At 45.8% G+C, this 24,824-nt stretch overlaps 1 protein-coding gene across 3 annotated transcripts in view; it reads right to left on the bottom strand.

Annotated features, from left to right (window-relative positions):
- Positions 1–24,824, bottom strand: part of tpk1 (thiamin pyrophosphokinase 1) — a 233,636-nt gene that overhangs the window by 69,421 nt on the left and 139,391 nt on the right. The gene's annotated exons all lie outside the window — the stretch shown is intronic.

Below are 24,824 nucleotides of genomic sequence, written 5' to 3'. Positions count from 1 at the left end.
ATCCTATTCTAAAAAAGCCTAAACCTAGTCCACATCCGGGTTCTAAACATAGCCCTGATCCTTAAAACCAAACCCTTACCCTAGTTCTAAATCTATAACCTATAACCCTCACCTAGATCATAAACCTAGCCTTGATCATAACTTTTACAATCTAAAACCTATACTGATTAGGATAATAACCTGAACCCTATCCCTGATCCTGATCTTCAATCCTAATTTCCACAACCTAATTCCAAGCCCTTATCTTGATCCCAAACCTTGCTCAGATTCTAACCACAGCAACCTAAACCAAACCATTACCCTGGTCCAAAGTCTAGTCCTGATCCTAACTATAGCAACCTAAACCCAACCACTATCCTGATCCAAAACCTAGTCCTGATCCTAACTACAGCAACCTAAACCCAACCAATATCCTGATCCAAAACCTAATCATGATCCTAACTAGAGCAACCTAAACCCAACCATTATCCTGATCCAAAGCCTAGTCCTGATCTTAACTACAGCAACCTAAACCCAACCACTATCCTGATCCAAAGCCTAGTCCTGATCTTAACTACAGCAACCTAAACCCAACCACTATCCTGATCGAAAGTCTAGTTCTGATCTTAATTACAGCAACCTAAACCCAACAATTACCCTGGTCCAAAGTCTAGTCCTGATCCTAACCACAGCAAACTAAACCAAAACAATATCCTGGTCCAAAGTCTAGTCCTGATTTTAACTACAAAAACCTAAACCAAACCACTATCCTGATCCAAAGCCTAGTCCTGATCTTAACTACAGCAATCTAAACCCAACCATCTATCCTGATCCAAAGTCTAGTCCTGTTCTTAATTACAGCAACCTAAACCAAACCACTATCCTGATCTTAAGTCTAGTCCAAATCCTAACTACAACAACCTAAACCAAACCATTACCCTTATCCTAAAGCTAGTCCTGATCCTAACCACAGAAAACTAAACCAAACCAATATAATGGTCCAAAGTCTAGTTCTGATCCTAATTACAGCAACCTAAACGCAACCATTATCCTGATCCAAAGTCTAGTCCTGATCCTAATTACAGCAACCTAAACCCAACCAATATCCTGATCCAAAGCCTAGACCTGATCCTAACTACAGCAACCTAAACCAAAGCCTATCCCTGATCCTGATTATTCTAAAAGTTGTTGAAACAAAGTTGTCATATCTGCTGATTTTCATACATTTCATATATGTATTTAACTATAAGTTCGATAATATTAAAATCATGACAGGCCTGGAGGGGTGTTGTGCTTCTTGGTGTTACCCATCCATAAATTCGGTGTGTATGAGTATAGCATACTGTAGTTGCAGAGCTAAGGGTCAATTCAGGTACAGATTTAAAAAACAAATGGCTCAGTTATTTTCTAACAACTACCCTTAACACTTTTTATTAAAATGCAGCGGTGTTATGCTGAAAACCGCACTGCAAATGCATTAAAAGAGCGCACAGTGATGGAATTTCCATCTCAGCAAGTGCCAGCAGCATGGAAATTAAAACAAATAGATTGTTGTAGATCATGAGCTGGCTGACAGTAATGGTCCATTCACGCTGTTCACAGAGGCACTAATCATTTCTGTATGAAGGTCAGCTTGTCCTGTCAGAGTCATCACCGCACGGCGGGTCCCGTCCCCTCAAGGTGAACGGCAGTGAAGGTAAATTCATGCCAGAGAGTTCCGAGAGTGTGAGAACATGCTGCAGGTTTAAAGTGAAGGAGGGAAGAAAGCAAATCTCAGTTCTGACTCCTACTGAATCAGCAGCTGATTGCCTTAGTTTGACCATAACAGTGGATCAGAACATGTTCAGCTGATTACAACATCTTTGTCTCTGAAAGTCAGCTACCTCACGTTATAAATCCCAGGAGAATTATTAATGTAACTTTACTCAAATAAGGGAAAAATATTGCTTTACACTATTTATTTTTTAATCGTATTTTGACACAGGCAAAATGTATTAGTAGTGGCTGGCCCTTAAAAAAATGCAAAAATACATACTACAGATATTTAAAGACCATGATTTTATTCACAATGTTCTGCACTTTATCCAATTTTATTTATCATAATTATAAATTCATTGCAAAAAAAAAAAGTCAACTACAAAAGCGAATGGTTTCGCAGCTAAATTGGTTCCCACTGGTCACTATGGTGTTGCAGGGAGTTGGTATGATGTTGCTAAGTGGCTGCTAGCTGACTGCTATCGTGTTCCTAGCAACCACTCAACAACACCATAGTGGAGTGATTGCAATGGGTGCTACATGCTTGCTATAGTGTTGATATGTGGTTAATACGATGTAGGTGGTTTCTATTACAATTTCAGGTGGAGGTTGCTAAGGTGTTAATGGGGTGTTCTTAGGTGTTTGCAATGTATCCAAGATGGTTGCTTTTATGTAGTACATGCTTGCTACGAGGTTACTAGCTGGTTACTATAGTGTTCTTAGATGGCTGCTAAAATGTTGCTAAAGTAACTGTTGGTTGCTAAGGTGTTGCTGGGTGGTTGCTAATTCTGCAAAGATGTTGCTAATTACATTTACATTGCAAATTGCAAGTCAAAGCAATTTTAAGAGTTTTCATGTAGGGTAGTCAACTATATCAAGTAGGTCACTACTTATATACTATATGGACAAAAGTATTGAAACACCTGATCATTCATGGTTTCTTCTGAGGTCAAGGATATTAAATAGAGTTTATCTTACTTCAAGGTTTATACTAGACATTGCATCATTATCACAGCTCCTCCCAGAAGTACTGGATTGAGCATCATCATTCCAGAGAACGCAGTTCCACTGCTCCACAGCTGAATGCTGGGGGCTTTATACCCCTCCAGCCCACACCTGGCATCAGACATCGTGCAAACAGGTTCATGTTTATCTGCTTAAAGTATTATTCTCAGTATTATTTTCAAAGTCTTATTCTATTGGCAGGGCTCGGAAAAGCTGTATGTTTGCGTTTTTGCGTCAGCACTATACACACTGTTCTTGTGGTAACAGTATGATTGCTATTGATTGTCATTGTGCATTCAGAGCGTCGTTCAGTAAGTGCTTATTACTGTGGTTTTAAATCAATGTAATGATATGGTGCAAACATTGGGTAAAACATTCTCCTGTTCATGGGTTTTATTTTCTACATATTTCAGAGCAAACTGCTTTTCTAATCACTTTTAAGATCACATTTATTACATATGAAAATATTGAGGACAACAGAATGGCAAATATAGGGTCATTTAGAGAAAATAGTATATTTGGTGGTTTACATGAACACATATTAAATGTGCCATATAAAGGGAAAAAATCAATTGACAAAAAAATTGATTGAGTACAAAAAAATATATATAAAAGAAAAGAAAAATATAAAATAAAGAAGATACTGTATGTACACAGTGTGGGAGTTTTCATTAATAAATAGTTTTCATTAATAAAATACTTTTATTAATAATATATACAACTAGATGTTGTAACTAGTATGTAACTAGTATATATCTAAATCTCAGTTCTAGTATGGAAGTAAAACAGTGTCACCAGATTTTGAATTTTAAAAGCACTTGAATTTTTAGCACTGAATTATTTTACATTGAATTATTGCATGTGATTTTTTTTGCCTCTGAATTAAACACTTTAATTTTTCAGTATATCATTTTCACTTATTTAATTTTAATGTAAAAAAATTCAAAAGCAAAAATTCAAGTTTTAAAAATTCAATTAAAATAAATTCAGGTTGCTCAAATTCGACCTGTCAAATTCGACTGCTAAAATACAACGTTCAAAATTCAGTCAACATACGGGACACACAGGATGAGCAATCGATTCAGTCTTCAATCGAGCCAACAACCAGCCAATCACATCACACTCCGAAGATCACGTGACAGGTAGCGCCTCATGGCTCAGAGCCGCTCAACGCGAGTCACAGCTCCCTCCGCTGCTGCTCTCGAGTAGGTGAGTTTAAAACAGCTGAAAACAGGGCATTTACCTCACCACTGTGGCCATGTAATATCACTTAAACGGTGTAGAAATCCTCACTTTAACCACGGTTTGCTCTGTGGTTTGTAAACATATTAAATTAAGATAGATATACCTTGTTAAACTAAATAAATAAATAAATAAATAAATAAATAAAGCTCCTCTGTTCATTTCAGAAAGAGCTTCAAACACGAACACTAGATCAATTATTTATAAATACAGCCAGACTGTGTGGAAGATAATTACTACTGTAGAATCTGAGATAGTAACTTAGTTAGCTTATATTATTATTAATTATAGCTACCTATCTTGCCAGTTAGCTGTGGGACTGTGCGATTATAGATAAGATACTACGTAGTTGGCGGTTTGTTTAGCAATACCTTATTTACACTTTGCTGCAAAGTATGTTGCTTAGTGTACTGGCCACTGTCTAAATAAATATATTGAGCTATATTACACTTACTGTACCCCTCTCAGGCTGGTCCTCTCATTAAATAAAGGAGATTTATTAGAATTGCTTTTTGTCTCTTTACTAACTAATTTAACAGAGATAATTTAAGATATGACCAGTATTTATTTTAGTATATTAATTTTAATGTTTATATTTAATATATATTTTATACATTTGTTAACAATTCAACTCAGGCTTTAATTGAGGATATCAACAGTAAATAATAGTCCTAAAATGCTTGTGTAATTAAGATACAGCATGATTAGTCCTGTTTACTAGTGCATCTCAAAAGTGAAAAATATATATTTGTGTTTAATATCGTTCAGTAAACTGTCACCTTATGTTTAAAGCACCACATTTAACATTTTTTTATTTTAAGTTAAAACTACATATTTTAGTAAACTGGGTTAAGGTTAGGATAGTAATTCTGGTTTAATGAACTTTTAGCCAGGTAAAAATGATTTGGAATTTGTCACTGTACATTATGATATTCTCATGATCTTCAGATTTTCTGAGATGCATTAGTAATTGGTTTGTGCCAAAACCAATGCAATAATAATTGCAAAAATGTTTATATAAATATAAATGAAGTAAATACTGAATCCAAACAACAGCAAGTTTAACACATTCATACTTATTGTCTTCATTTTCTTAAACAGGATATTTTCTCCCAGAAAAAGAAAGGATAATAAAAGGTAGGTAATGTTCTTAAAATGTTTAATTATATTCATGTATCAAATGCAGTAATTTTTCAAGTTTCTTTAGTATTCCACAGGTTTCCTTTCTCCAAACTTTTAAAGAACAAATAAAGAAATCCAATTTCATGCAGTCTGTGCTGTGTTTATTTGATTTATTTACATGTGCCATGTTCTGTTTTTCTTTAGTTGTTTACATGTGTTCTGTATTTTTTGTATGTTTTAGGCAGCCTCCCTATATTCTGGCACATCATATCATGTTCATCTTGTTTGTATACATAATTAAAGCTGTTGCAAATAATATGGTTCCTATTCATAATCCAAATAATTCTGCATAAAATCTTCAAGTGGTGACTTCAGAATATGGACAGATCTTTGTATTCTTTGACTTCGTTCTTTTCATGGTGAACTCTCCATAGCTGCAAGCTGAAACTTCTCCATCTTCTTTTCAACCTTAAATAAAAACATCAGATTCACTTTTAGCAACAGCAGTTACAAAATGTGATAATTATTAACATAAAACATTTAATAAATATTACTAATAATACTCTCTCATGGGTTGCAATATTTGATTCTCATTTATAAACATGACCTAAATATAAATAAAAATGTATAAAAGACATCACTAATAAATATTGCACTGATTACAAATTAGATAATGCCCACACATACATCTAGACCTAGTTACCAGCCTGAGAGGCATATAGTAACTGTAATAAATCTCCTTTATTTAATGAGAGGACCAGCCTGAGAGGGGTACAGTAAGTGTAATATAGCTCAATATATTTATTTAGACAGTGGCCAGTACACTAAGCAACATACTTTGCAGCAAAGTGTAAGTAAGGTATTGCTAAACAAACCGCTAACTAGGTAGTATCTTATCTATAATCGCACAGTCCCACAGCTAACTAGCAAGATAGGTAGCTATAATTAATAATAATATAAGCTAACTAAGTTACTATCTCAGATTCTACAGTAGTAATTATCTTCCACACAGTCTGGCTGTATTTATAAATAATTAGTGTGATTGCAGTAATGCAATCACAGTATTGATCTTCTTAAGTCTGTTTCTTATTATTATTATTAGTGTGATTGCAGTAATGCAATCACAGTATTGTTCTTCTTAAGTCTTATTCTTATTAGTGTGATTGCAGTAATGCAATCACAGTATTGTTCTTCTTAAGTCTTATTCTTCTTCTTATTATTATTAGTGTGATTGCAGTAATGCAATCACAGTATTGTTCTTCTTAAGTCTTATTAGTGTGATTGCAGTAATGCAATCACAGTATTGTTCTTCTTAAGTCTTATTCTTCTTCTTCTTATTATTATTAGTGTGATTGCAGTAATGCAATCACAGTATTGTTCTTCTTAAGTCTTATTCTTCTTCTTCTTCTTATTATTATTATTCCACCTGTTTTTTGTCCGGTTAACTAGTGCCGCAGTTTTCGAAATATCGACTTCGTTCAAAAGAGAAAACGTGCGTCCATATCGGGAATGGTGGGCTTGTATACAGCTTTCCGATCGGACTTACGTTTTTCGTAAAAACTTCGTAAGTACGCGTTTTTTTGACCATTGAAAATGAATGGGCAGAACTTTGCACGCCCGTGGACGTCGCAATTTTTGAAATACGAAGATGAAACCAATTGAGGACCTGTAGAACTTATTGAGCTCTTTCCGAAAATATGCGTTACGAAAAGTTACGACGTACGGATTTCGTACGATTGTCGTACGAAGTGGCCCCATTGGAATGAATGGGGCCAATCGGAGGACGGCAGCTAGATCGAAGGACAGGTAGCTAGAACTCCAGTACTGTGTGTAATGGAGCAGCTATGGGATAAAACAGCATTAGGTCAAAAGTTTGGACACCCCGGCACCCCAGTACTGTGTGTAATGGAGCCACGGGTCAAAAGTTTGGACACCCCGGCCCCCCAGTACTGTGTGTAATGGAGCCACGGGTCAAAAGTTTGGACACCCCCGAACGGCCAGAGCAACCTAGCGTGCATAGCTGATTGATGTATTTGCACGTTGCGTAGCAACGTGCAAACACCATTTAATCAAATTTATGCATATACATCACCTAGCAACCACCTAGAAACACCATAGCAACCACCCCGGATACCATAGCAACACCTTAGCAACCCCCTAGCAACACCCTAGCAACCACCTAGCAACCACCTAGCAACACCTTAGCAACCACCCCGGATACCATAGCAACACCTTAGCAACCGCCTAGCAACACCCTAGCAACCACCTAGCAACCACCTAGCAACACCTTAGCAAACACCCCGGATACCATAGCAACACCTTAGCAACCGCCTAGCAACACCCTAGCAACCACCTAGCAACACCTTAGCAACCACCCCGGATACCATAGCAACACCTTAGCAACCGCCTAGCAACACCCTAGCAACCACCTAGCAACCACCTAGCAACACCTTAGCAACCACCCCGGATACCATAGCAACACCTTAGCAACCGCCTAGCAACACCCTAGCAACCACCTAGCAACCACCTAGCAACACCTTAGCAACCACCCCGGATACCATAGCAACACCTTAGCAACCGCCTAGCAACACCCTAGCAACCACCTAGCAACCACCTAGCAACACCTTAGCAACCACCCCGGATACCATAGCAACACCTTAGCAACCGCCTAGCAACACCCTAGCAACCACCTAGCAACACCTTAGCAACCACCCCGGATACCATAGCAACACCTTAGCAACCGCCTAGCAACACCTTAGCAACCACCTAGCAACACCTTAGCAACCACCCCGGATACCATAGCAACACCTTAGCAACCGCCTAGCAACACCTTAGCAACCACCTAGCAACACCTTAGCAACCACCCCGGATACCATAGCAACACCTTAGCAACCGCCTAGCAACACCCTAGCAACCACCTAGCAACCACCTAGCAACACCTTAGCAACCACCCCGGATACCATAGCAACACCCTAGCAACCACCTAGCAACACCTTAGCAACCACCCCGGATACCATAGCAACACCTTAGCAACCGCCTAGCAACACCTTAGCAACCACCTAGCAACCACCTAGCAACACCTTAGCAACCACCCCGGATACCATAGCAACACCTTAGCAACCGCCTAGCAACACCTTAGCAACCACCTAGCAACCACCTAGCAACACCTTAGCAACCACCCTGGATACCATAGCAACACCTTAGCAACCGCCTAGCAACACCTTAGCAACCACCTAGCAACACCTTAGCAACCACCCCAGATACCATAGCAACACCTTAGCAACCGCCTAGCAACACCTTAGCAACCACCTAGCAACCACTTAGCAACACCTTAGCAACCACCCCGGATACCATAGCCACACCTTAGCAACCACTTAGCAACACCTTAGCAACACCATAGCAGATACCAGCCAGCACTGCAATCACACTCGCAGTTTCTGTAGGAACTGCAATCTAGTTAGTGTGATTGCAGTAATGCAATCACAGTATTGATCTTCTTAAGTCTTATTCTTCTTCTTCTTCTTCTTCTTATTATTATTATTAGTGTGATTGCAGTATGCAATCACAGTACTGTTCTTCTTAAGTCTTATTCTTATTATTATTATTATTATTATTAGTGTGATTGCAGTATGCAATCACAGTACTGTTCTTCTTAAGTCTTATTCTTATTATTATTATTATTATTATTATTATTATTATTATTCCACCTGTTTTTTGTCCGGTTAACTAGTGCCGCAGTTTTCGAAATATCGACTTCGTTCAAAAGAGAAAACGTGCGTCCATATCGGGAATGGTGGGCTTGTATACAGCTTTCCGATCGGACTTACGTTTTTCGTAAAAACTTCGTAAGTACGCGTTTTTTTGCCCATTGAAAATGAATGGGCAGAACTTTGCACGCCCGTGGACGTCGCAATTTTTGAAATACTAAGATGAAACCAATTGAGGACCTGCAGAACTTATTGAGCTCTTTCCGAAAATATGCGTTACGAAAAGTTACGACGTACGGATTTCGTACGAATGTCGTACGAAGTGGCCCCATTGGAATGAATGGGGCCAATCGGAGGACGGCAGCTAGATCGAAGGACAGGTAGCTAGAACTCCAGTACTGTGTGTAATGGAGCAGCTATGGGATAAATCAGCGTTAGGTCAAAAGTTTGGACACCCCGGCCCCCCAGTACTGTGTGTAATGGAGCCACGGGTCAAAAGTTTGGACACCCCGGCCCCCCAGTACTGTGTGTAATGGAGCCACGGGTCAAAAGTTTGGACACCCCCGAACGGCCAGAGCAACCTAGCGTGCATAGCTGATTGATGTATTTGCACGTTGCGTAGCAACGTGCAAACACCATTTAATCTAATTTATGCATATAAATCACCTAGCAACCACCTAGAAACACCATAGCAACCACCACAGATACCATAGCAACACCTTAGCAACCGCCTAGCAACATCTTAGCAACCACCTAGCAACCACCTAGCAACACCTTAGCAACCACCCCGGATACCATAGCAACACCTTAGCAACCGCCTAGCAACACCCTAGCAACCACCTAGCAACCACCTAGCAACACCTTAGCAAACACCCCGGATACCATAGCAACACCTTAGCAACCGCCTAGCAACACCCTAGCAACCACCTAGCAACCACCTAGCAACACCTTAGCAACCACCCCGGATACCATAGCAACACCTTAGCAACCGCCTAGCAACACCCTAGCAACCACCTAGCAACCACCTAGCAACACCTTAGCAACCACCCCGGATACCATAGCAACACCTTAGCAACCGCCTAGCAACACCCTAGAAACCACCTAGCAACCACCTAGCAACACCTTAGCAACCACCCCGGATACCATAGCAACACCTTAGCAACCGCCTAGCAACACCCTAGCAACCACCTAGCAACCACCTAGCAACACCTTAGCAACCACCCCGGATACCATAGCAACACCTTAGCAACCGCCTAGCAACACCCTAGCAACCACCTAGCAACACCTTAGCAACCACCCCGGATACCATAGCAACACCTTAGCAACCGCCTAGCAACACCCTAGCAACCACCTAGCAACACCTTAGCAACCACCCCGGATACCATAGCAACACCTTAGCAACCGCCTAGCAACACCCTAGCAACCACCTAGCAACACCTTAGCAACCACCCCGGATACCATAGCAACACCTTAGCAACCGCCTAGCAACACCTTAGCAACCACCTAGCAACCACCTAGCAACACCTTAGCAACCACCCCGGATACCATAGCAACACCTTAGCAACCGCCTAGCAACACCCTAGCAACCACCTAGCAACCACCTAGCAACACCTTAGCAACCACCCCGGATACCATAGCAACACCTTAGCAACCGCCTAGCAACACCCTAGCAACCGCCTAGCAACCAACTAGCAACACCTTAGCAACCACCCCGGATACCATAGCAACACCTTAGCAACCGCCTAGCAACACCCTAGCAACCACCTAGCAACCACCTAGCAACACCTTAGCAACCACCCCGGATACCATAGCAACACCCTAGCAACACCCTAGCAACCACCTAGCAACACCTTAGCAACCACCCCGGATACCATAGCAACACCTTAGCAACCGCCTAGCAACACCCTAGCAACCACCTAGCAACCACCTAGCAACACCTTAGCAACCACCCAAAATACCATAGCAACACCTTAGCAACCGCCTAGCAACACCCTAGCAACCACCTAGCAACCACCTAGCAACACCTTAGCAACCACCCAAGATACCATAGCAACACCTTAGCAACCGCCTAGCAACACCTTAGCAACCACCTAGCAACCACCTAGCAACACCTTAGCAACCACCCCGGATACCATAGCAACACCTTAGCAACCGCCTAGCAACACCTTAGCAACCACCTAGCAACCACCTAGCAACACCTTAGCAACCACCCCGGATACCATAGCAACACCTTAGCAACCGCCTAGCAACACCTTAGCAACCACCTAGCAACCACCTAGCAACACCTTAGCAACCACCCCGGATACCATAGCAACACCTTAGCAACCGCCTAGCAACACCTTAGCAACCACCTAGCAACCACCTAGCAACACCTTAGCAACCACCCAAGATACCATAGCAACACCTTAGCAACCGCCTAGCAACACCCTAGCAACCACCTAGCAACCACCTAGCAACACCTTAGCAACCACCCCGGATACCATAGCAACACCTTAGCAACCGCCTAGCAACACCTTAGCAACCACCTAGCAACACCTTAGCAACCACCCCGGATACCATAGCAACACCTTAGCAACCGCCTAGCAACACCTTAGCAACCACCTAGCAACACCTTAGCAACCACCCCGGATACCATAGCAACACCTTAGCAACCGCCTAGCAACACCTTAGCAACCACCTAGCAACCACCTAGCAACACCTTAGCAACCACCCCAGATACCATAGCAACACCTTAGCAACCGCCTAGCAACACCTTAGCAACCACCTAGCAACCACCTAGCAACACCTTAGCAACCACCCCGGATACCATAGCAACACCTTAGCAACCGCCTAGCAACACCCTAGCAACCACCTAGCAACCACCTAGCAACACCTTAGCAACCACCCCGGATACCATAGCAACACCTTAGCAACCGCCTAGCAACACCCTAGCAACCACCTAGCAACCACCTAGCAACACCTTAGCAACCACCCCGGATACCATAGCAACACCTTAGCAACCGCCTAGCAACACCCTAGCAACCACCTAGCAACACCTTAGCAACCACCCCGGATACCATAGCAACACCTTAGCAACCGCCTAGCAACACCCTAGCAACCACATAGCAACCACCTAGCAACACCTTAGCAACCACCCCGGATACCATAGCAACACCTTAGCAACCGCCTAGCAACACCTTAGCAACCACCTAGCAACCACCTAGCAACACCTTAGCAACCACCTAGCAACACCTTAGCAACCACCCAAGATACCATAGCAACACCTTAGCAACCGCCTAGCAACACCTTAGCAACCACCTAGCAACATCTTAGCAACCACCACGGATACCATAGCAACACCTTAGCAACACCTTAGCAGATACCAGCCAGCACTGCAATCACACTCGCAGTTTCTGCAGGAACTGCAATCTAGTTATTATTATTATTATTATTATTATTCCACCTGTTTTTTGTCCGGTTAACTAGTGCCGCAGTTTTCGAAATATCGACTTCGTTCAAAAGAGAAAACGTGCGTCCATATCGGGAATGGTGGGCTTGTATACAGCTTTCCGATCGGACTTACGTTTTTCGTAAAAACTTCGTAAGTACGCGTTTTTTTGACCATTGAAAATGAATTGGCAGAACTTTGCACGCCCGTGGACGTCGCAATTTTTGAAATACTAAGATGAAACCAATTGAGGACCTGTAGAACTTATTGAGCTCTTTCCGAAAATATGCGTTACGAAAAGTTACGACGTACGGATTTCGTACGAATGTCGTACGAAGTGGCCCCATTGGAATGAATGGGGCCAATCGGAGGACGGCAGCTAGATCGAAGGACAGGTAGCTAGAACTCCAGTACTGTGAGTGTATGGAGCAGCTATGGGATAAAACAGCATTAGGTCAAAAGTTTGGACACCCCGGCCCCCCAGTACTGTGTGTAATGGAGCCACGGGTCAAAAGTTTGGACACCCCGGCCCCCCAGTACTGTGTGTAATGGAGCCACGGGTCAAAAGTTTGGACACCCCCGAACGGCCAGAGCAACCTACCGTGCATAGCTGATTGATGTATTTGCACGTTGCGTAGCAACGTGCAAACACCATTTAATCTAATTTATGCATATAAATCACCTAGCAACCACCTAGAAACACCATAGCAACCACCACAGATACCATAGCAACACCTTAGCAACCACCTAGCAACTGCTAAGGAGTGACCTACCAACCACTTAGCAACACCATAGCAACTACCCCGGATACCATAGCAACACCTTAGCAACCGCCTAGCAACACCTTAGCAACCACACCGGATACCATAGCAACACCTTAGCAACACCTTAGCAACCGCCTAGCAACACCCTAGCAACCACCTAGCAACACCTTAGCAACCATCCCGGATACCATAGCAACACCTTAGCAACCACCTAGCAACCACCTAGCAACACCTTAGCAACCACCCAAGATACCATAGCAACACCTTAGCAACCACCTAGCAACACCTTAGCAACCACCTAGCAACCACCTAGCAACACCTTAGCAACCACCCCGGATACCATAGCAACACCTTAGCAACCGCCTAGCAACACCTTAGCAACCACCTAGCAACCACCTAGCAACACCTTAGCAACCACCCCGGATACCATAGCAACACCTTAGCAACCGCCTAGCAACACCCTAGCAACCACCTAGCAACACCTTAGCAACCACCCCGGATACCATAGCAACACCTTAGCAACCGCCTAGCAACACCTTAGCAACCACCTAGCAACCACCTAGCAACACCTTAGCAACCACCCCGGATACCATAGCAACACCTTAGCAACCGCCTAGCAACACCTTAGCAACCACCTAGCAACCACCTAGCAACACCTTAGCAACCACCCCGGATACCATAGCAACACCTTAGCAACCGCCTAGCAACACCTTAGCAACCACCTAGCAACCACCTAGCAACACCTTAGCAACCACCCCGGATACCATAGCAACACCTTAGCAACCGCCTAGCAACACCCTAGCAACCACCTAGCAACACCTTAGCAACCACCCCGGATACCATAGCAACACCTTAGCAACCGCCTAGCAACACCTTAGCAACCACCTAGCAACCACCTAGCAACACCTTAGCAACCACCCCGGATACCATAGCAACACCTTAGCAACCGCCTAGCAACACCTTAGCAACCACCTAGCAACCACCTAGCAACACCTTAGCAACCACCCCAGATACCATAGCAACACCTTAGCAACCGCCTAGCAACACCTTAGCAACCACCTAGCAACCACCTAGCAACACCTTAGCAACCACCCCGCATACCATAGCAACACCTTAGCAACCGCCTAGCAACACCTTAGCAACCACCTAGCAACCACCTAGCAACACCTTAGCAACCACCCCGGATACCATAGCAACACCTTAGCAACCGCCTAGCAACACCCTAGCAACCACCTAGCAACCACCTAGCAACACCTTAGCAACCACCCCGGATACCATAGCAACACCTTAGCAACCGCCTAGCAACCACCTAGCAACCACCTAGCAACACCTTAGCAACCACCCCGGATACCATAGCAACACCTTAGCAACCGCCTAGCAACACCCTAGCAACCACCTAGCAACCACCTAGCAACACCTTAGCAACCACCCCGGATACCATAGCAACACCTTAGCAACACCATAGCAGATACCAGCCAGCACTGCAATCACACTCGCAGTTTCTGTAGGAACTGCAATCTAGTTATTATTATTATTAGTGTGATTGCAGTAATGCAATCACAGTATTGTTCTTCTTAAGTCTTATTCTTCTTCTTCTTCTTATTATTATTATTCCACCTGTTTTTTGTCCGGTTAACTAGTGCCGCAGTTTTCGAAATATCGACTTCGTCCAAAAGAGAAAACGTGCGTCCTTATCGGGAATGGTGGGCTTGTATACAGCTTTCCGATCGGACTTACGTTTTTCGTAAAAACTTCGTAAGTACGCGTTTTTTTGCCCATTGAAAATGAATGGGCAGAACTTTGCACGCCCGTGGACGTCGCAATTTTTGAAATACGAAGATGAAACCAATTGAGGACCTGTAGAACTTATTGAGCTCTTTCCGAAAATATGCGTTACGAAAAGTTACGTCGTACGGATTTCGTACGATTGTCGTACGAAGTGGCCCCATTGGAATGAATGGGGCCAATCGGAGGACGGCAGCTAGATCGAAGGACAGGTAGCTAGAACTCCAGTACTGTGAGTGTATGGAGCAGCTATGGGATAAAACAGCATTAGGTCAAAAGTTTGGACACCCCGGCCCCCCAGTACTGTGTGTAATGGAGCCACGGGTCAAAAGTTTGGACACCCCAGAGCCCCAGTACTGTGTGTAATGGAGCCACGGGTCAAAAGTTTGGACACCCCCGAACGGTCAGAGCAACCTAGCGTGCATAGCTGATTGATGTATTTGCACGTTGCGTAGCAACGTGCAAACACCATTTAATCAAATTTATGCATATACATCACCTAGCAACCACCTAGAAACACCATAGCAACCACCCCGGATACCATAGCAACACCTTAGCAACCGCCTAGCAACACCATAGCAACCACCTAGCAACCATTTAGCAACACCTTAGCAACCACCGCAGATACCATAGCAACACCTTAGCAACCGCCTAGCAACACCCTAGCAACCACCTAGCAACCACCTAGCAACACCTTAGCAACCACCCATATACCATAGCAACACCTTAGCAACCGCCTAGCAACACCCTAGCAACCACCTAGCAACACCTTAGCAACCACCCCGGATACCATAGCAACACCTTAGCAACCGCCTAGCAACACCTTAGCAACCACCTAGCAACCACCTAGCAACACCTTAGCAACCACCCCGGATACCATAGCAACACCTTAGCAACCGCCTAGCAACACCCTAGCAACCACCTAGCAACCACCTAGCAACACCTTAGCAACCACCCCGGATACCATAGCAACACCTTAGCAACCGCCTAGCAACACCCTAGCAACCACCTAGCAACCACCTAGCAACACCTTAGCAACCACCCCGGATACCATAGCAACACCTTAGCAACCGCCTAGCAACACCTTAGCAACCACCTAGCAACCACCTAGCAACACCTTAGCAACCACCCCGGATACCATAGCAACACCTTAGCAACCGCCTAGCAACACCTTAGCAACCACCTAGCAACCACCTAGCAACACCTTAGCAACCACCCCGGATACATAGCAACACCTTAGCAACCGCCTAGCAACACGCTAGCAACCACCTAGCAACCACCTAGCAACACCTTAGCAACCACCCCGGATACCATAGCAACACCTTAGCAACCGCCTAGCAACACCCTAGCAACCACCTAGCAACCACCTAGCAACACCTTAGCAACCACCCCGGATACCATAGCAACACCTTAGCAACCGCCTAGCAACACCCTAGCAACCACCTAGCAACCACCTAGCAACACCTTAGCAACCACCCAAGATACCATAGCAACACCTTAGCAACCGCCTAGCAACACCTTAGCAACCACCTAGCAACCACCTAGCAACACCTTAGCAACCACCCCGGATACCATAGCAACACCTTAGCAACCGCCTAGCAACACCCTAGCAACCACCTAGCAACCACCTAGCAACACCTTAGCAACCACCCCGGATACCATAGCAACACCTTAGCAACCGCCTAGCAACACCCTAGCAACCACCTAGCAACCACCTAGCAACACCTTAGCAACCACCCCGGATACCGTAGCAACACCTTAGCAAACGCCTAGCAACACCATAGCAACCACCTAGCAACACCTTAGCAACCACCCAAGATACCATAGCAACACCTTAGCAACCGCCTAGCAACACCCTAGCAACCACCTAGCAACCACCTAGCAACACCTTAGCAACCACCCCGGATACCATAGCAACACCTTAGCAACCGCCTAGCAACACCTTAGCAACCACCTAGCAACCACCTAGCAACACCTTAGCAACCACCCCAAATACCATAGCAACACCTTAGCAACCGCCTAGCAACACCTTAGCAACCGCCTAGCAACACCTTAGCAACCACCTAGCAACACCTTAGCAACCACCTAGCAACCACCTAGCAACACCTTAGCAACCACCCGGATACCATAGCAACACCTTAGCAACCGCCTAGCAACACCTTAGCAACCACCTAGCAACCACTTAGCAACACCTTAGCAACCACCCGGATACCATAGCAACACCTTAGCAACCGCCTAGCAACACCTTAGCAACCACCTAACAACACCTTAGCAACCACCCCGGATACCATAGCAACACCTTAGCAACACCATAGCAGATACCAGCCAGCACTGCAATCACACTCGCAGTTTCTGTAGGAACTGCAATCTAGTTAGTGTGATTGCAGTAATGCAATCACAGTATTGTTCTTCTTAAGTCTTATTCTTCTTCTTCTTATTATTATTAGTGTGATTGCAGTAATGCAATCACAGTATTGTTCTTCTTAAGTCTTATTCTTCTTCTTCTTCTTCTTCTTCTTCTTATTATTATTATTCCACCTGTTTTTTGTCCGGTTAACTAGTGCCGCAGTTTTCGAAATATCGACTTCGTTCAAAAGAGAAAACGTTCGTCCATATCGGGAATGGTGGGCTTGTATACAGCTTTCCGATCGGACTTACGTTTTTCGTAAAAACTTCGTAAGTACGCGTTTTTTTGCCCATTGAAAATGAATGGGCAGAACTTTGCACGCCCGTGGACGTCGCAATTTTTAAAATACTAAGATGAAACCAATTGAGGACCTGTAGAACTTATTGAGCTCTTTCCGAAAATATGCGTTACGAAAAATTACGACGTACGGATTTCGTACGAATGTCGTACGAAGTGGCCCCATTGGAATGAATGGGGCCAATCGGAGGACGGCAGCTAGATCGAAGGACAGGTAGCTAGAACTCCAGTACTGTGAGTGTATGGAGCAGCTATGGGATAAATCAGCGTTAGGTCAAAAGTTTGGACACCCCGGCCCCCCCCAGTACTGTGTGTAATGGAGCCATGGGTCAAAAGTTTGGACACCCCGGCCCCCCAGTACTGTGTGCAATGGAGCCACGGGTCAAAAGTTTGGACACCCCCGAACGGCCAGAGCAACCTAGCGTGCATAGCTGATTGATGTATTTGCACGTTGCGTAGCAACGTGCAAACACCATTTAATCTAATTTATGCATATACATCACCTAGCAACCACCTAGAAACACCATAGCAACCACCCCGGATACCATAGCAACACCTTAGCAACCACCTAGCAACTGATTAGGAGTGACCTACCAACCACTTAGCAACACCTTAGCAACCACCCTGGATACCATAGCAACACCTTAGCAACCGCCTTGCAACACCTTAGCAACCACCTAGCAACCATCTAGCAACCATCTAGCAACACCTTAGCAACCACCCCAGATACCATAGCAACACCTTAGCAACCGCCTAGCAACACCCTAGCAACCACCTAGCAACCACCTAGCAACACCTTAGCAACCACCCCGGATACCATAGCAACACCTTAGCAACCGCCTAGCAACACCCTAGCAACCACCTAGCAACCACCTAGCAACACCTTAGCAACCACCCCGGATACCACAGCAACACCTTATCAACTGCCTAGCAACACCCTAGCAACCACCTAGCAACCACCTAGCAACACCTTAGCAACCACCCCGGATACCATAGCAACACCTTAGCAACCACCTAGCAAAAACCTAGCAACCACCTAGCAACACCTTAGCAACCACCTAGCAACACCTTAGCAACCACCCCGGATACCATAGCAACACCTTAGCAACCGGCTAGCAACACCTTAGCAACCACCTAGCAACCACTTAGCAACACCTTAGCAACCACCCCAGATACCATAGCAACACCTTAGCAACCGCCTAGCAACACCCTAGAAACCACCTAGCAACCACCTAGCAACACCTTAGCAACCACCCCGGATACCATAGCAACACCTTAGCAACCGCCTAGCAACACCCTAGCAACCACCTAGCAACCACCTAGCAACACCTTAGCAACCACCCCGGATACCATAGCAACACCTTAGCAACCGCCTAGCAACACCCTAGCAACCACCTAGCAACCACCTAGCAACACCTTAGCAACCACCCCGGATACCATAGCAACACCTTAGCAACCGCCTAGCAACACCCTAGCAACCACCTAGCAACCACCTACGAACACCTTAGCAACCACCCCGGATACCATAGCAACACCTTAGCAACCGCCTAGCAACACCCTAGCAACCACCTAGCAACCACCTAGCAACACCTTAGCAACCACCCAGGATACCATAGCAACACCTTAGCAACCGCCTAGCAACACCCTAGCAACCACCTAGCAACCACCTAGCAACACCTTAGCAACCACCCCGGATACCATAGCAACACCTTAGCAACCGCCTAGAAACACCCTAGCAACCACCTAGCAACACCTTAGCAACCACCCCGGATACCATAGCAACACCTTAGCAACCGCCTAGCAACACCCTAGCAACCACCTAGCAACCACCTAGCAACACCTTAGCAACCACCCCGGATACCATAGCAACACCTTAGCAACCGCCTAGCAACACCCTAGCAACCACCTAGCAACCACCTACAAACACCTTAGCAACCACCCCGGATACCATAGCAACACCTTAGCAACCGCCTAGCAACACCCTAGCAACCACCTAGCAACCACCTAGCAACACCTTAGCAACCACCCAGGATACCATAGCAACACCTTAGCAACCGCCTAGCAACACCCTAGCAACCACCTAGCAACCACCTACGAACACCTTAGCAACCACCCCGGATACCATAGCAACACCTTAGCAACCGCCTAGCAACACCCTAGCAACCACCTAGCAACCACCTAGCAACACCTTAGCAACCACCCAGGATACCATAGCAACACCTTAGCAACCGCCTAGCAACACCCTAGCAACCACCTAGCAACCACCTAGCAACACCTTAGCAACCACCCCAGATACCATAGCAACACCTTAGCAACCGCCTAGAAACACCCTAGCAACCACCTAGCAACACCTTAGCAACCACCCCGGATACCATAGCAACACCTTAGCAACCGCCTTACAACACCCTAGCAACCACCTAGCAACACCTTAGCAACCACCCCGGATACCATAGCAACACCTTAGCAACCGCCTAGCAACACCCTAGCAACCACCTAGCAACCACCTAGCAACACCTTAGCAACCACCCAGGATACCATAGCAACACCTTAGCAACCGCCTAGCAACACCCTAGCAACCACCTAGCAACCACCTAGCAACACCTTAGCAACCACCCCGGATACCATAGCAACACCTTAGCAACCGCCTAGAAACACCCTAGCAACCACCTAGCAACACCTTAGCAACCACCCCGGATACCATAGCAACACCTTAGCAACCGCCTAGCAACACCCTAGCAACCACCTAGCAACCACCTAGCAACATCTTAGCAACCACCCCGGATACCATAGCAACACCTTAGCAACCGCCTAGCAACACCTTAGCAACCACCTAGCAACACCTTAGCAACCACCCCGGATACCATAGCAACACCTTAGCAACCACCCCGGATACCATAGCAACACCTTAGCAACCGCCTAGCAACACCCTAGCAACCACCTAGCAACCACCTAGCAACACCTTAGCAACCACCCCGGATACCATAGCAACACCTTAGCAACCGCCTAGCAACACCTTAGCAACCACCTAGCAACACCTTAGCAACCACCCCGGATACCATAGCAACACCTTAGCAACCACCCCGGATACCATAGCAACACCTTAGCAACCGCCTAGCAACACCCTAGCAACCACCTAGCAACACCTTAGCAACCACCCCGGATACCATAGCAACACCTTAGCAACCGCCTAGCAACACCCTAGCAACCACCTAGCAACACCTTAGCAACCACCCCGGATACCATAGCAACACCTTAGCAACCGCCTAGCAACACCCTAGCAACCACCTAGCAACACCTTAGCAACCATCCTGGATACCATAGCAACACCTTAGCAACCGCCTAGCAATACCTTAGCAACCACCTAGCAACATCTTAGCAACCACCCCGGATACCACAGCAACACCTTAGCAACCACCTAGCAACACCTTAGCAACCACCTAGCAACACCTTAGCAGATACCAGCCAGCACTGCAATCACACTCGCAGTTTCTGCAGGAACTGCAATCTAGTTAGTGTGATTGCAGTAATGCAATCACAGTATTGTTCTTCTTAAGTCTTATTCTTATTATTATTATTATTATTATTATTATTAGTGTGATTGCAGTATGCAATCACAGTATTGTTCTTCTTAAGTCTTATTCTTATTATTATTATTATTATTCCACCTGTTTTTTGTCCGGTTAACTAGTGCCGCAGTTTTCGAAATATCGACTTCGTTCAAAAGAGAAAACGTGCGTCCATATCGGGAATGGTGGGCTTGTATACAGCTTTCCGATCGGACTTACGTTTTTCGTAAAAACTTCGTAAGTACGCGTTTTTTTGACCATTGAAAATGAATGGGCAGAACTTTGCACGCCCGTGGACGTCGCAATTTTTGAAATACGAAGATGAAACCAATTGAGGACCTGTAGAACTTATTGAGCTCTTTCCGAAAATATGCGTTACGAAAAGTTACGACGTACGGATTTCGTACGATTGTCGTACGAAGTGGCCCCATTGGAATGAATGGGGCCAATCGGAGGACGGCAGCTAGATCGAAGGACAGGTAGCTAGAACTCCAGTACTGTGTGTAATGGAGCAGCTATGGGATAAAACAGCATTAGGTCAAAAGTTTGGACACCCCGGCCCCCCAGTACTGTGTGTAATGGAGCCACGGGTCAAAAGTTTGGACACCCCGGCCCCCCCAGTACTGTGTGTAATGGAGCCACGGGTCAAAAGTTTGGACACCCCCGAACGGCCAAAGCAACCTAGCGTGCATAGCTGATTGATGTATTTGCACGTTGCGTAGCAACGTGCAAACACCATTTAATCTAATTTATGCATATACATCACCTAGCAACCACCTAGCAACACCTTAGCAACCACCTAGCAACCACCTAGCAACACCTTAGCAACCACCCCGGATACCATAGCAACACCTTAGCAACCGCCTAGCAACACCTTAGCAACCACCTAGCAAACACCTAGCAACACCTTAGCAACCACCCCGGATACCATAGCAACACCTTAGCAACCGCCTAGCAACACCTTAGCAACCACCTAGCAACCACCTAGCAACACCTTAGCAACCACCCCGGATACCATAGCAACACCTTAGCAACCGCCTAGCAACACCTTAGCAACCACCTAGCAACACCTTAGCAACCACCCCGGATACATAGCAACACCTTAGCAACCGCCTAGCAACACGCTAGCAACCACCTAGCAACCACCTAGCAACACCTTAGCAACCACCCCGGATACCATAGCAACACCTTAGCAACCGCCTAGCAACACCCTAGCAACCACCTAGCAACCACCTAGCAACACCTTAGCAACCACCCCGGATACCATAGCAACACCTTAGCAACCGCCTAGCAACACCCTAGCAACCACCTAGCAACCACCTAGCAACACCTTAGCAACCACCCAAGATACCATAGCAACACCTTAGCAACCGCCTAGCAACACCTTAGCAACCACCTAGCAACCACCTAGCAACACCTTAGCAACCACCCCGGATACCATAGCAACACCTTAGCAACCGCCTAGCAACACCCTAGCAACCACCTAGCAACCACCTAGCAACACCTTAGCAACCACCCCGGATACCATAGCAACACCTTAGCAACCGCCTAGCAACACCCTAGCAACCACCTAGCAACCACCTAGCAACACCTTAGCAACCACCCCGGATACCGTAGCAACACCTTAGCAACCGCCTAGCAACACCATAGCAACCACCTAGCAACCACCTAGCAACACCTTAGCAACCACCCAAGATACCATAGCAACACCTTAGCAACCGCCTAGCAACACCCTAGCAACCACCTAGCAACCACCTAGCAACACCTTAGCAACCACCCCGGATACCATAGCAACACCTTAGCAACCGCCTAGCAACACCTTAGCAACCACCTAGCAACCACCTAGCAACACCTTAGCAACCACCCCAAATACCATAGCAACACCTTAGCAACCGCCTAGCAACACCTTAGCAACCGCCTAGCAACACCTTAGCAACCACCTAGCAACACCTTAGCAACCACCTAGCAACCACCTAGCAACACCTTAGCAACCACCCGGATACCATAGCAACACCTTAGCAACCGCCTAGCAACACCTTAGCAACCACCTAGCAACCACTTAGCAACACCTTAGCAACCACCCGGATACCATAGCAACACCTTAGCAACCGCCTAGCAACACCTTAGCAACCACCTAACAACACCTTAGCAACCACCCCGGATACCATAGCAACACCTTAGCAACCGCCTAGCAACACCCTAGAAACCACCTAGCAACCACCTAGCAACACCTTAGCAACCACCCCGGATACCATAGCAACACCTTAGCAACCGCCTAGCAACACCCTAGCAACCACCTAGCAACACCTTAGCAACCACCCCGGATACCATAGCAACACCTTAGCAACCGCCTAGCAACACCTTAGCAACCACCTAGCAACACCTTAGCAACCACCCCGGATACCATAGCAACACCTTAGCAACCGCCTAGCAACACCTTAGCAACCACCTAGCAACACCTTAGCAACCACCCCGGATACCATAGCAACACCTTAGCAACCGCCTAGCAACACCCTAGCAACCACCTAGCAACCACCTAGCAACACCTTAGCAACCACCCCGGATACCATAGCAACACCCTAGCAACCACCTAGCAACACCTTAGCAACCACCCCGGATACCATAGCAACACCTTAGCAACCGCCTAGCAACACCTTAGCAACCACCTAGCAACCACCTAGCAACACCTTAGCAACCACCCCGGATACCATAGCAACACCTTAGCAACCGCCTAGCAACACCTTAGCAACCACCTAGCAACCACCTAGCAACACCTTAGCAACCACCCTGGATACCATAGCAACACCTTAGCAACCGCCTAGCAACACCTTAGCAACCACCTAGCAACACCTTAGCAACCACCCCAGATACCATAGCAACACCTTAGCAACCGCCTAGCAACACCTTAGCAACCACCTAGCAACCACTTAGCAACACCTTAGCAACCACCCCGGATACCATAGCCACACCTTAGCAACCACTTAGCAACACCTTAGCAACACCATAGCAGATACCAGCCAGCACTGCAATCACACTCGCAGTTTCTGTAGGAACTGCAATCTAGTTATTATTATTATTCCACCTGTTTTTTGTCCGGTTAACTAGTGCCGCAGTTTTCGAAATATCGACTTCGTTCAAAAGAGAAAACGTGCGTCCATATCGGGAATGGTGGGCTTGTATACAGCTTTCCGATCGGACTTACGATTTTCGTAAAAACTTCGTAAGTACGCGTTTTTTTGACCATTGAAAATGAATGGGCAGAACTTTGCACGCCCGTGGACGTCGCAATTTTTGAAATACGAAGATGAAACCAATTGAGGACCTGTAGAACTTATTGAGCTCTTTCCGAAAATATGCGTTACGAAAAGTTACGTCGTACGGATTTCGTACGATTGTCGTACGAAGTGGCCCCATTGGAATGAATGGGGCCAATCGGAGGACGGCAGCTAGATCGAAGGACAGGTAGCTAGAACTCCAGTACTGTGTGTAATGGAGCAGCTATGGGATAAAACAGCATTAGGTCAAAAGTTTGGACACCCCGGCCCCCCAGTACTGTGTGTAATGGAGCCACGGGTCAAAAGTTTGGACACCCCGGCCCCCCAGTACTGTGTGTAATGGAGCCACGGGTCAAAAGTTTGGACACCCCCAAACGGCCAGAGCAACCTAGCGTGCATAGCTGATTGATGTATTTGCACGTTGCGTAGCAACGTGCAAACACCATTTAATCAAATTTATGCATATACATCACCTAGCAACCACCTAGAAACA

This window comes from Astyanax mexicanus, chromosome 1, assembly GCF_023375975.1.
Source record: "Astyanax mexicanus isolate ESR-SI-001 chromosome 1, AstMex3_surface, whole genome shotgun sequence".
Lineage (NCBI taxonomy): Eukaryota > Metazoa > Chordata > Actinopteri > Characiformes > Acestrorhamphidae > Astyanax > Astyanax mexicanus.
The sequence above is the reverse complement of the archived record's forward strand: the minus strand, read 5'-3'. Positions and strand labels throughout refer to the sequence as shown.